The following is a 14,751-nucleotide window of genomic DNA, read 5'->3' as shown; positions in this document are numbered from 1 at the left end:
TGGACCCCTTGGTTAACGGTAACACTCCATGGGATAAAGAAGGTTGGGAACACTTGCCTTAGAGTTTACAGAGAATAGTGTGCAAAACAGAAAACATCCAGTGAGCAGCGGTTCTGTGGGTGAAAATGCCTTGTTAATGAGAGAGGTCAGAGGACAGTGGCCAGATTGGTTCAATCTGACAGGAAGGCGACAGTAACTCAAATAACCACATGTTACAGTAGTGTGCAGAAGAGCATCTCTGAATGCACAACACATCAAACCTTGAAGCAGGTGGGTTACAGCAGCAGAAGACCACAGGCACAAACTCAGTTGCCAAATTATTAGGTACAGGAAGTACATAATGAAGGGGCCACTGAGTGTGTTAGTGAAAACATTTCTGGGGTACTGATCTCCATACTTAATGATTGATGTATGTATATTGGAAGCATTTCAGGTAAGGTATAAAGTTCAAAGTAAATTTATTATCGAAGTGCATACACATCACCATATACAACCCTGAGATTTATTTTCTTGCAGGCATACTCAATAAGTTCAAAATAGTAAAAAAATTGAAATGAAACACCACACCAACTTGGACGTTCAACCACTGTGCAAAAGACAACAAGCTGCAATTACAAAACAAAAGGAATAATAATAATAATAAATAAAGAATAAATAACAAGAACATGAGAAGAAGAGTCCTTGAAAGTGAGTCCATATGTTGTGGGAACATTTCAATGAAGGGGCAAGTGAAGTTGAGTGGCGATGGTTGAGGGGTAATAACAAATCGTGAACCTAGTGGTGCGAGTCTTGAGGCTCCTGTACCTTCTTCCTGATGGCAGTAGAATGCTATTTAGAATGGGCAAGTTGCCTAATGACAGAAGGTTGTACGAGGTAGGCTGGTGTCCGCTAACTTTTAAGAGAGTACAAGGAGACTTGATTGAAACATATTAGATCCTGAGAAGCCTTGATAGGGTAGACATGGAGAGGATGTTTCTTCTTGTAGAAAATTGACAATTCGGGCTCACTAATTGAAAGTAAGGTGTCATCTTTTTAATCCTTCACATTTTTTTCTCTCATCGGGCTGTGAGAATTCTAAACTCTTTTCCTTGAAGGACAATGGAAGCTGAGCATTTGAATAACGTTAAGTAGAGATAGATGTTAATAAGGAATGGGCAAAAGACTTCTGTGTGTGTAGTAAATGGGAATGCAGAGTTAAGGTTATAACCAGATCAACAATTATCTTACATAATGTTGAATATGTTCAAGAAACCAAGTTTTTATTCTATTTTTTGCTTAGAGATACAGCAGGCCTGCATTCGCCTGACTGCAGCCAAGTGACTAACTAACGCACAACCCTGTATGTTTTTGGAATGTGAGAGGAAACCCACATGTTCACAGGGAGATCGTACAAACACCTCACAGACAGTGGTGACATTGAACCTGGTTGGCTGGCACCATAATTGCGTTACTCCACCTACCTACACCCTAATTCCCTGTACATCATCATCATTATGTGCAGTGTCGTATGGCGACACATTTCTCAGTATGTTCCAATGTTTCATGCGACAAATAAAGCTAATCTGGATTTCATTTGAGGTGATGGTGAGCTGTCTTCTAGAACTGCTGTGCTGTGGGAGTGCTCCCAAAGTGCTGCTGAATAAGAAGTTCCAGGATCCAGTCCAAATGTCAATGAAGGAATGTTGCAGCTTTTTCCAAATCGGCTTGGTATTTATTTCAGTGCCACAGATTTGTCGCACTGAAATAAATTCCAGCTTTATTTATTTCTCTTTATTAATCAAATCTTAAAGTTATGCAGTGAAAAATCTATAAAGTGCAACTGTATCTTGTCCCTAATGGTTTTATGATGTGTAATATTGCTTTAAGTTATAAATCAGAAACAATCCCTTGGCATTGGCTGTTTTGTCTATATGTTTTTTTTTTGGATACTGCCTCCCACTCCTTAGGGTTCAACCTACTCAGTTTTTGTTACCTAAACACAAGAGATTCTGCAGATAACACACACAGAATATTGGAGGAACTCAGCAGGTCAGGCAGCATCTATAAAGGGGAATAAGCAGTTGACATTTCAGACCAAGACCCTTCTTCTGGACTTTGTTATCTATTTATTTGCTTGCAGAATAGTATTGCAGGGAGTGACTATCACACAGACTATGTTAACACAAAGCCTTGTATTCATGTTGAGGATCCTTCATTTAATTGCGTGGTACAACCCTCACTCCATAAAGCAGGGGTTCCCAACCTTTTTTATATCATGGACCCCTACCATGGCATATGCACTGCGGGGCATTGGGATTTGGGAGTTTGATGTTCCTGCCACTTAAAAATCTACTTTTCTGCGTGGAGGAGGGTTGATGATCGTGTTGCTGTTGGCGAAATTGTTTTTTTTGTCTAGGGAGGTTGATGTTTCTCTTTGAACTATTTCCATTGTTTTCATTGTTTCATAGCTATCTGGAGAAGACAAATCTCAGAGATGTATACTACATACATACTTCGATAATAAATGAAACTATGAACCATTAACCAAGGGGTCTGTGGGCCCCAGGTTGGGAACCCTTGCAAAGGTGGACTCAATGGACAGGCAGCTTAATACTGGGTATCCTTAAAACGCTGTGGACTGTCAGCAAGAGTAGGAATGTGTTCCACTACCATCATGGTTCACCTATCCTTCACTTTACCCTCACAACTAAGACAAAGGATTAACCTTAATGCACGTGCAGAGCCAAGTCTTCCTAAATATGAGGAATCACCATCAAGGCCATGCTCTCTTCTCACTGCTGCCCTCGGGTAGGAGGTATAGGATCTTTAGGTCCCGCACCACCAGTTTCAGGAACAGCTATTATCCTTCAACCATCAAGTGTGGATAACTTCACTCACCTCAATACTGAACTGATTCCACAACCTATGGACTCACTTTTAAGGACTCTACAACTCATGTTCTCAGTTTGTGTGTTTATTTATGTATCTACAGTACTGTGCAAAAGTCTGAGGCACATATGTATAGCTAGGGAGCCTAAGACTTTTGCACAGAACTGTAGTAATTTTATGTATTGCACTCTACTGCTGCTGCTGCAAAAAAAAATAATTGTGGACATCTGTGAGCATTGATTAACCAGATTCTGATATGGATATCTATTCTGGCCTGGGAGTGGGAAGAAGGCAGGAAGAGGGAAATGATGGTTGGGGAAAGGAAAGGGAGTGGGGAGGGAGTGGGAAGCACCAGAAAGATATTCTGTAATGATCAGTAAACAAGTTGTTTGGAATCAAATAATCTTGCTTAATGTCTCAGAGCTGGGTGTGTCTGCACCCTTGCCAACCAACACCACCCCCCCCACCCCTGCACCTCTTCTCTGCCACCTGTCCCACACTCCTCCCATGGTGCTTCACTCTCACCATTCCCAACATCCTTTGCTCCTGCCAGATTTACAAACTTGCTCTCCACTCCATGTTGACAATGCAGTACTGTGCAAAAGTCTTAGGCACACCAGCTATATATATATGTGCCTAATACTTCCACACAGTATAGTATTATTTATTAATTATTATCTATTACTGTATGTATGTATTTGCACAGTTTGTTTTCTTTTGCACATTGGTTATTTGTCAGTCTTTGCGTGTAGTTTTTCATTAATTCTATGATATTTCTTTGTTCATAGTCTTAGAAAAAGTACAGCACAGAAACAGGCTCTATGGCATATCTAGTCTGTTCGGAACCTTTTAAACTTCCTACTCCCATCGACCTGCACTGGGGACCATAACCCTCTATACCCTTAACATCCATATACCTGACCAAACTTCTCCTAAAAGTTAAAATCAAGCTCACATGTACCACTTGAAGAAGTTTCCGCTCATGTTTCCCTTAAACTTTTCACCTTTCACCCTTAAACCATGACATCAGGTCATAGTCCCACCCAACCTCAATGAAAAAAGCCTTATTCTACTGTGAATGCCTGGAGAAAATGAATCTCAGGGTATATATGGTGATATATACGTTCTACCTACAGTCAATAATTCTGGTCCTAGTTCTGCCCAACTGAATGCTGGTGGACAATTAAACCACTAATAGTAGAAGGAAACTCCAAGAACATCTCTGTCTGCCCTCAGTGATGGTTGTGCCTAACTCGTGAGAGCTATAGACAAGGCAAAGTTATCTGGAACCATTTTCAGCTAGGAGTATTGAGTGGACAATCCATCTTAGGTCATTGCAGAAGCCGGTCTTCAACCAAATAGATTCACTCCATGTGCCATTACCTACTGCCCGTTACACCACTGATGTTTAGGGCAGTAATAAAGGACCTCTGTTTCTGGCAGTGTTGAGGGCTTCCTTTCGGTTTTCACTACTGTCAGTCATGCATCTCAGGGATACTGTCACACACAGATGTAGAAGGATTTTTCATTGCTGTATCCATAACAATTTTGTTTTACCAGTCGGGGTTGTTAGCCCTGACCTGAACCCCTGACCTCGAGGACCAGTGGACCACTCTTAGTCTGGCCTCTACCCTTTGACCTGCTTGGCATGGGTGACCTTACCAAGAACCAAAGCATAAAGCCATGAATCCATCCAGCATAGTTCTCCAGGTCATTGAGGCATGCAAGCCTCCTAATATAATGACAAGGTTGTGGTCCTCTTGGAGGATGTGACATTAGGAAACAACTAAGACAGGGGTTCATGGACCCTTGCTTATTGATATTTATCCGTGGCATACAAAAAGGCAGGGAACCCCTGAACTAAGAGCACTGGGAAAAATAAAAGATATCCAAGCTGTGGTACTAAAGACTTATCTTCCAGAACTACATATACACACAAAATTCTGGAGGAGATCAGCAGGTCAGGCAGCACCTATGGAGAGGAAAAAAGATGAACATTTTGAGCCAAGACCTGATGAAAGGTCTCAGCCTGGAATGTTGAATCTTTATTTCTCTCCATAGATGCTGCCTAACTTAATGATTTTCTCCAGCATTGTGTGTTATTCTGGATTTCCAGCATCTGCAGGACCTCTTGGGTTCTTCCAGAACTGCTGTCTTTCGATCCAAATATCTCCAGTACAGATAGAATACATGAATCAACCTGACAATGTGGAAAATTAGCTTAAGTATATCCCATTCATGATACAGAGGACAAAGGCAGGATAACAGGGCAGGGTTGTTAAGAGGATGTATGGTGTGTTGGCCTTCTTTGGACAGGGGATTGAGTTCAAGAGCCATGAGGTAATATTGCAGCTCTATAAAACCTTGGTTAGAACACACTTGGAATTCATGTTCAGTTCTGGTCACCTCATTATAGGAAGGATGTGGAAGCTTTAGTGAGGGTGCACAGGAGATTTACCAGGATGCTGCCTGGATTAGAAAGAAAGGATAGAATGAGTGCTCTGGGGCTTTTCTCTTTGGAGTGAAGGAGGTTGAGAGGCGATTTGTTAGTGGTATACAAGGTGATAAAAGGTATAGATCGAGTAGATAGCCACAGACGTTTTCCCAGGGTGGAAATAAGGGGGCTTACAAGGGTGGTGATGAATCTGCATACTGGAGGGAGATTGAAAATTTGGCTGAGTGGTGTCATGACAACAACTTCTCACTCAATGTCAATAAAACCAAGGAACTGATAGTAGACTTCAGGAGAGGGAAATCAGAAGTCCATGATCCAGTAATCATTGGAGGATCAGGGGTAGAACAGGTCAGTAGCTTTAAATTTCTGGGTGTCACTATCTCAGAGGACCTCTCCTGGACCTATCATATAAATATAATTGTGAAGAAAGCACAGCAGTGCCACTACTTCCTCAGGAGTCTGTGGAGATTCAGCATGTCATCAAAAACCTTACCAAATGTCTATAGGTATGTGGTGGAAAGCGTGCTGACTGAGTGCATTACTGCCTGGTATGGGAACACCAATGCCTCTGAGTAGAAAATCCTACAAAAGGTAGTGGATTCAGCCCAGTACATCATGGGTAAAACCCTCCCAACAATTGGGCACATGAAACATTGCGATAGAAAAGCAGCATCCATCATCAAAGATCCTCCTCACGACCCAACTGGTGCTCTTTTCTCACTGCTGCCATCAGGTAGGAGGTACAAGACCCTCAGGACTCGCACTACCAGCTTCAAGAACAGTTCCTACCCCTCAACCATCAGGTTCTTGAACAGAAGGGGACAACTACACTCATTTAAGGACTCTGTTATATTGTTATTTCATGCTCATTATTAATTGCTATTTATTTATTATCTGCATTTACACAGGTTGTTTACAGTTTACAGAGCTTATTTACAGTTACTGTTCCATAGATTTGCTAAGTATGCCCACAGAAAAAGAATCTCAGGGTTGTATGTGGTGACATGTATGTACTCTGATAATAAATTTTACTTTGAACTTTGATCATTTTAAGGTGATTGGAGGAAAGTTTAGGGGAGGATGTCAGAGGGAAGTTATTCTACACTGACGGTAGTGGGTGTATGGAATGTGCTACCAGGGTGCTAGTAGAGGCAGATACATTAGGGACGTTTAAAGGACTCTTAGGTAGACACAAGGATGACAGAAAAGTTGAGTGCCGTGTGGGAGGGAAGATTTAGTTTGATCTTAGAGTAGATTAAAAGGATGGTACAACATCATGAGACAAAGTCCTGTACTATGCTGTAATGGTCTATGTCTATATCCTAAATGTAGTCTGGATAATTTCTATCCAATAGTCTACTCTCAATATTCACCAAGATGATGAAAGATGTCATTGACAGTGCTATCCAGCAACATTTACACAGCTGACACACAAGGTACTGTAGACACTGGAAATCTGTTGTTCGTCCATCATTGACGTCGATGAGGACCTTGACACCATTATAATGGTGTTGAGACTAGCACGTGATTTGGATTTAAGTGAGGGAGAATTGCGCAGCGTCAGCCTCACTCTCTCTTCCCAATTCCCATCTGGATCCAGTGGCAAGACAGAGTCTAGACGGCTGGAGATGGGACTAGGCGCAGTGGATGACCAGGACATCTTCTGTGTCTTGTCCTGCTCTACATGTTCCATGACGCTTGCAGAGACCGCCTTCTTGACCGTTGGACCTTCGATTGGTCTCGTCCGCTCAATCCGCCGGAGTCTGTCTTCACATGCTGGGATAGACAACTCCCTATCTCACCGAGGGTATCTCACTGGAAATCTAGAGCGATACACATGATGTGCTGGAGGAGCTCAGCAGATCAGGCAGCATCCATGGATGGGAACAAACTGTTGCCAATTTGGGCCAAGACCCTTTATCAGGACTCACAACTGCTCACCCTTGTCTAGCTTGGATTTAGCCAGAATTACTGAGCTGCAGACCTCTTCACAGCCGTGGTCCAAACATGGACAAACGAGCTAAATTCCAGAGGTGAGGTGAGAGAGACCAACCTGGACATCAATGCATCAAAGATTTCTGGTGGAACAGAAATGAATGGGCAAGAAGGAGAAAACACTCAGTGGTTGAAGTCATAGCTTGCCCAAAGAAATTTGGTTGTGCTTATCAGAGGTTAATTAGCCCAGCCCAAAGTTGCAGAGGTTCTTCAAGATCCTCGGTGTCCATGAACCAACCCTCTTCAGCTGCTTCAACAACGATCTTTCTTCCATCATAAGTGGGAATATTTGGCCCTCAATTGTACAGATTCACTTCTATTCACAGCTCGTTAGAAAGTGACATCGTCCACACCTACAGGCAATAGGACCTAAACAACTTTTCGGACACAGGGTGACAGCAGCAAGCAACATTGGGGCTATACAATTGTCAGGTAATGGCTATCTCCAACAAGAGAGACTCTAATCACCAACCTTTTCCCCCCTGATTTTTTGGGGTTTTGCGGCTGCATGTTAGGAGACGAATCTCAAGATTGTATAACATATACTTACTTTGAACTTTGACACTCAAATGGCATTACAATTGCCAAGCTCCTTATCGTTATCACCCTGTGATTATCCTTGACCAGAAATTCAGTTTGACCAGCCAGAATGTCCTGAGGATGTGGATGCGTGAATGAAAAAGGGAATAAGGAAGGGAAACTGCTGAGAATATTGGGAGGTGGCTCTCAAACAGGTAAAAAGAACAAATTTATAGCCAGACAAAGCTTCCTGCCCCAAGTACTGATATTAGCTGGGGGGAGGGGTTTGTGAGGTTGGTGATGTTAACATCAAGGAGGGTGAGGCGGTGTTCTAAGCATGCCTTTACAAGGAGGAGGGGTACTAAGGGGTAACTTAAATATTTCCCATTGCATGAATGCTTTACCTTGTGAAACATTGGTTTTATGTGGCACTTTATAAAATGCCTTTTGTCATTCCAAATACATTGTATCTATTGTGCCTTTTTACCCACCCTGCATGTTACAACAGAATTTCAGAAAGCGCCTGGGTTATGATTTGGAAACCAAGTAGAGTACTTGAAAATTGAGTCATTGCTGGAGAAAGAGACAACGTAGATCAGTGGGCACAGGGAATGGTGAGTGAATCATCATGTAGTGCTACAAAATTAACTCTGCCGCATTTCAAATGGGATTGATTATAATACTTTCTAACCATTGTTAGATTAGGGTGTCAAATTCTCAGAATCAGAATCAGGTTTATTATCACTGGCATGTGTCGAGAAATTTGTTAACTGAGCAGCAGCAGTTCGATGCAACACATAATATAGAAGAAGAGAAAATAATAATAAAGAAATAAATAAATTCCGTATACGTACTGTATAATGAATAGATTAAAAATTGTGCAAAAGCAGATATAATATATATTTAAAAAGTGAGGTAGTGTTCAATGTCCATCTAGGAATCAGATGGCAGAGGGGAAGAAGCTGTTCCTGAATCGCTGAGTGTGTGCCTTCAGGCTTCTGTACCTCCTACCTGATGGTAACATTGAGAAAAGGACATGCCCTGGGTGCTGGACGTCCTTAATAATGGATGCTGCCTTTCTGAGACACCGCTCCCTGAAGCTGTCCTGGGTACTTTGTAGGCTAGTACCCAAGATGGAGCCGACTAAATTTACAACCCTCTGCAGCTTTTTTCAGCCCTGTGCAGTAGCCTCCCCATACCAGACAGTGATGCAGCCTGTCAGAATGCTCTCAACGATACACCTATAGAAGTTTTATAACTATATTATAAATAAATAATATATTTTTATATAATTTACAGTATTGTGCAAAAGTCGTAGACAGACAGATAGACAGACAGACACACACACACACACAGCTAGGGTGCCTAAGAATTTTGCACAGTACTGTAGTAATTTTATGTATTGTACTGTACTGCAGCTGCAAAAAAAACTTCATGACATTTGTGAGTGATGATAAACCGGATTCTGATATGGGTCTCTATTGTGGACTGAGTGTGGGAAGGGGGCAGGGAGAGGGGAGGAAGCACATTCTGTAATGATTACTAAACCCATTGTTTGGAATCAAATGACCTTGCCTGGTGTCTCAGGGCTAGGTGTGGCTGCACCCACACCACCTCCCACTCCTGGTACTCCTTCTCTGCCACCTGTCCCACACCCCTCCCTTGGCCCTCCACCCTCACTATTCCCAACATTCTTTGCTCGCGCCTGATTTACAAACTTACTCTCCACTCCACATTGACAAATAAAGTACTGTGCAAACATCTTAGACACCCTGGCTATAGATATGTGCCCAAGACTTTTGCACGGTACTGTATATAATCATATAACATGCAATCGTTCAGCGAAGTTTGCAAAATCATTTTAGATTTCTTGAATTTGGCTATTTTATGGGTTAATTGTTGGCAGAATCTCGGATGGAGATGAGAGGGTATAAAGGAACGAGATGTATCAGCTAGTTGAGTGATGTCACATCAACAACCTTGCACAGAACGTTGGTAAGATGAAAAAAACTGGTTGTGGACTTCAGAAAGGGTAACACAAGGGAACACACGCCAGTCCTCATAGAGGGGCCAGTAGTGGGAATAGTAAGCAATTTCAAGATCTTGGGAGTCAATATCTCTGAGGATCTATCCTGGACCTAAGATATGGATGCAGCTAGAAAGAAGGCATGACAGTGGGTATAGTTTATTAGGAGTTTAAGAAGATTTTGTATGTCACCAAAAACACTCAGAATTTTCTACAGATGTACCGTGGAGAGCATTCTGACAGGCTGCATCACTGTCTGGTATGGGGGAGGGGGCACTGCTCGGGATCAAAACAATCTGCAGACAGTTGTAAACTCAGTCAGCTCCATCATGAGTACACGCTTCCATAGTGTCCAGGACATCTCCAAGGAGCAGTGCCTCAGAAACGTGGCGTCCATCATTACCCATCCCCAGGACCTACCCTCTTCTCTTTGTTACCATCAGGAAGGAGGTACAGAAGCCTGAAGGCACACACTTAGTGATTCAGGAACAGCTTCTTTTCTCTGCCATCTGATTCCTAAATGGACATTAAACCCATGAAAACTACCTCACTTTTTGAAAATATGTATTATTTGTTTCTGCACTATTTTTAATTTAACGATTTAGTATAGAACATACAGAACATAGAAATCTACAGTATATTACAGGCCCTTCAGCCCACCATGTAACCTACTCTAGAAACTGCCTTGGATTTCCCTAGCGCATAACTCTGTACTTTCCTAAGCTCTATGTACCTATCGAAGAGTCTCTTAAAAGACCCTATCGTATCTGCCTCTACCACTGCCGCCGGCAGTGCATTCCACGTACCCACCACTCTCTGTGTGAAAAACGTACCTCTGATATCCCCCTTGTACCTACTTCCAAATACCTTAAAACTATGCCCCCTCATGTTAGCCAATGCATCCATGGGAAAATGTCTCTGGCAATCCACATGATCAATGCTTCTCATCATCTTAAACACCTCTATCAGGTCACCTCTCATCCTCCATCACTCCAAGGAGAAAAGGTCAAGTTCACTCAACCTAATCTCATAAATTACATCCTCCAATCGAGACAACATCCTTGTAAATCTCCTCTGCACTCTCTCTATAGTATCCACATCCTTCCTGTAGTGAGGTGACCAGAACTGAACACAGTACTCCAACTGGGGTCTGACCAAGGTCTTATACAGCTGTAACATTACCTCATGGCTCTTGAACTCAATCCCACGGTTGGTGAAGGCCAACACATAATATGCCTTCTTAACAATACTGTCAACCTGCGCAGCAACTTTGAGTGCCCCACACTGTCATGAGTCTTACCATTAATATTATATTCTGTCTTCAAATTTGACCTACCAAAATGAACCACTTCACACTTACCTGTGTTGATCCCTATCTGCCACTTTTTTTTTTGGCATGTGCCTGCATGCATGCAAATCTGTGCGTGTGCATACGTGAGTGTCTGTGCGTGTGCGTCTGCGTGTCCATGATGATGTCTTTTTCATGGCTTTTACAAGGCGCGGAGCGAGAGAGAGACTGTGTGGCACGCCACTCCTCACACAGACATCTTCGCAGTATTTTCCCTTTTATTTTACGAGGTCGAGTTGTGATCTCGACATTCAACCCGGCATAGATGGAAAGTGTACTTGGGAGCGGACCCGACTGGTTTCGAACCCGGGAACCTCCACTCCCGAGTCCAGCGCCGATGTCGTTGCGCCACCAGCTGGCCCCCTATCTGCCACTTCTCAACCCAGTTTTACATCCTATCGATGTGCCGCTGTAACCTCTGACAACACTCCCAGACTATCCACAACACCCTCAACCTTTGTGTCATCAGCAAATGTACTGACCCACCCTTCTACTTCCTCATCCAGGTCATTTATAAAAATCACGAAGGGGGGGGGGTCCCAGAATAGATCCCTGCGGAACACCACTGGTCAGTGATCTCCATGCAGAATAGGAACCATCTACAACCACCCTTTGTCTTCTGTGGGAAAGCCAATTCTGGATCCACAAAGCAAGATCTCCTCGGATCCCACGCCTCCTTACTTTCAGAAGGAGCCTGGCATGGGGAACCTTATCAAATGCCTTACTGAAATCCATTTACTCTACATCCACTGCTCTACCTTCATCAATGTGTTTTGTTACATCCTCAAAGAATTCACTCAGGCTCATAAAGCACAATCTGATACATATATATACTTACTGCAGTTGATTTACTTATTTTTCTTCGATATTATCATGTATTCCATTGCACCGTTGCTGCGAAGTTAACAAATTTCACGATGTATGCTGGTGATTTTAAACCTGATTTTGATAATTATTGCCCTTTTGAAGAAGGTGGTAACTTTTCAACGTGCAGCAGGGGCAGGTTGAAAATGTCCTTGAATACTTCCACTAGTTTGTTGGCACGTTTTCAGAGACTTACCAGGTACTCCATTGGGGCCTGCCACCTTGCAGGGGTTCACCCTCTTGAAAGACAGCCTAACCTCAGCCTCTGTGGCAGAGATCTCTGGGTCACTGGATACAGCAGGGAGCTTCACAGCTGTAGTTATATTCCCCCTTTCAAAGTGGGCATAGAAGGCATTGAACTCACGGTGGTAATGAAGCATCGCTGCCATTCATGCTATTGGGTTTCGTTTCATAGGAAGTAATGTCCTGCAAACCCTGCCATAGTTGACGTGCATCCGATGTCACCTCCAACCTTGCTTGGAATGATCTCTTTGCCCTTGAAGTAGCCCTCAGCAAGTCATACCTGTTTTTTTTTTGTACAGATCTGTGTCACTAGACTTAAGTGGCACAGTCTAGCCCTCAAAAGACTCATAAAGTCTTGCCCTTGAGTTGGTAGAGCTGCAAGGCAGTGGAGGTTTGAGATCAGAGCTTTCCTTCTCTTGGAGAGCTGCCAACGACGGCTGACAATCTCCATCTGCTCGAAGTGACTGGTTTTAAGGTGCCTGTAACCTGCTTTTGCCCCTTCCCCTGTCAGTAGAAATGGTTCTGCCAGGCTAAGACACATGTGAAGGCTAGGAGCTAGACATGGTTGTCAGAGGCTATTTGAGACACACACCATTAGGAGGATTTAATAGGCAATGGGAGCTTATCTCCACTTCAAACCCTGGCTATAACAACATTAAGGAACCTTTCTGTAATAGGGACATTAAAAACAAGAGGGCATAGTTTTAAGGTGAGAAGAAATAGTTTTAAGGGGGACCTGAAGAGATAAGTTTTTTGACACAAAGAGTGGTTGATATCTGGAACGTACTGGTAGACGAGGTGGTGGAATCGGGTATAATTACTTAAATTAAGAGGAATTTAGACTGACATTTAAATAGGCAGGACATACCATCCTAATGTAGATGGGCAAAAGAGCTAATATGGACATGGTCAGCTAAAGGTCACTTTTCTATACTATTTGACTCAATAACTCCATACAGCACCCCTATCATTCAGGACCAGACTGATGAATCTTCAGTAGACTCCCACTTAAATGAAAGACATGGAAGGAGTTTACAATTGAGTATAATAACAAGGGGATTGCTGAGGGGATTCTCACGTGAGGGACAAGGAATATGAAGGAAACCAGAATAGATTGGAATAATGGACTGGATGGGATGTGAGGCTAGGCCTGAGACAGAATGAGAAAAAAGCCCAAGGCCAGAAGGAAGCAAGATTTGTGGGAGGCTTCAGGCTGGGATTGAGAAGATATGAGAGAGTACCTCTCAAGAGATAGGTGGGGTCAGTAATGATATGTGATCTGTTAAGTTATGTTTCAAACAGGATACGGGTATTTTGTTCAAGGTTAGATGAATAAGGGAGGTCTTATGGTAACAGAAAACACAAGAAAGTGCAGACTGGAGCAACAAACAATCTGCTGGAAGAACTCAGCAAGTTGACCAGCGCCTGTGGGAAGAAAGGAATTGCCAACATTTCAAGCTGAAACTCTACATCATGTTTTGTAGTAAGATGGAAGAAATAGATCAGGCAAGGCCTCAGGTCACTGTGTATGATAGCCGTGCCTTGGTTTGAGTTAGTCTGTGCCTTAGTGTGCACGAGGGTGTTTTACCAGTGGAAACCCCTTTATTCAGGGTCCTTCTCCTAGACATTGGGGACCTGGGGCGGAAGGTGTTGCATAGGGCAGTACTGTGCAATAGATTTTAAGTAGATTGACTGACACCCTGTCCACTTATCCATTCTGTGACCAGGACTAGTCAGTATACCATGCATACATGGAATGTGAGAGGTTGAATATCTGAAGGGGCTGCTCCTTAGGTTCTGGCTAAACTTCAGCCCTGTGCTCCTTAAATAAGGCACCCAGTACGGAAGGGGGTGGGTCACTTGGAGCATTTACTTGTGAGCTTGCTTCTGGACCTGGCCAAGATGGCCATTACTGGGTCAAGGTAGCAGACAGTCGAGGGCTCTCCCAGGGTTGACTGCCTGCCCTTCTTCCAAGGATACATTCATGCCCAGTTGTCCTTGGAGAAGGAGCATGTGGTCATGATGGGTATAGTGGGGGAGCGGTGGCGCCCCCAAGGAATAGACTGTTTTATAGTAATACTCATATTTTAATTTGAAGTTATTCACTGTCTGGTAAATATTTGATGTTTTTATTTTGTGTAAATAAACTTTTGTAGTTCTGTAAAAAAAGATACCATCTTGGGCAGGATGTGTAGGCAACATGGACTTAAGAATTTGACAGAAGCCACCTCAGCCTGTCACATGGACGAGTCAGTCCACGGCCAGATTGGCCATGACCTTATTGAGTGGCGGAGCAGGCTCGACGGGCCAGATGGCCTACTCCTGCTCCTATTTCCTGTGTTCTTATGTAAAGGGCAGGGAGACAGCATGCTGGTTGCGGAAAGGCTGAGGAGTTGGGATGTGTCCTGTGACTGAGGATCACTGTTCAGGGTT

Source organism: Mobula birostris, chromosome 5 (genome assembly GCF_030028105.1).
Source record: "Mobula birostris isolate sMobBir1 chromosome 5, sMobBir1.hap1, whole genome shotgun sequence".
NCBI classification, from domain to species: domain Eukaryota; kingdom Metazoa; phylum Chordata; class Chondrichthyes; order Myliobatiformes; family Myliobatidae; genus Mobula; species Mobula birostris.
Note: the sequence above shows the minus strand (reverse complement) of the source record.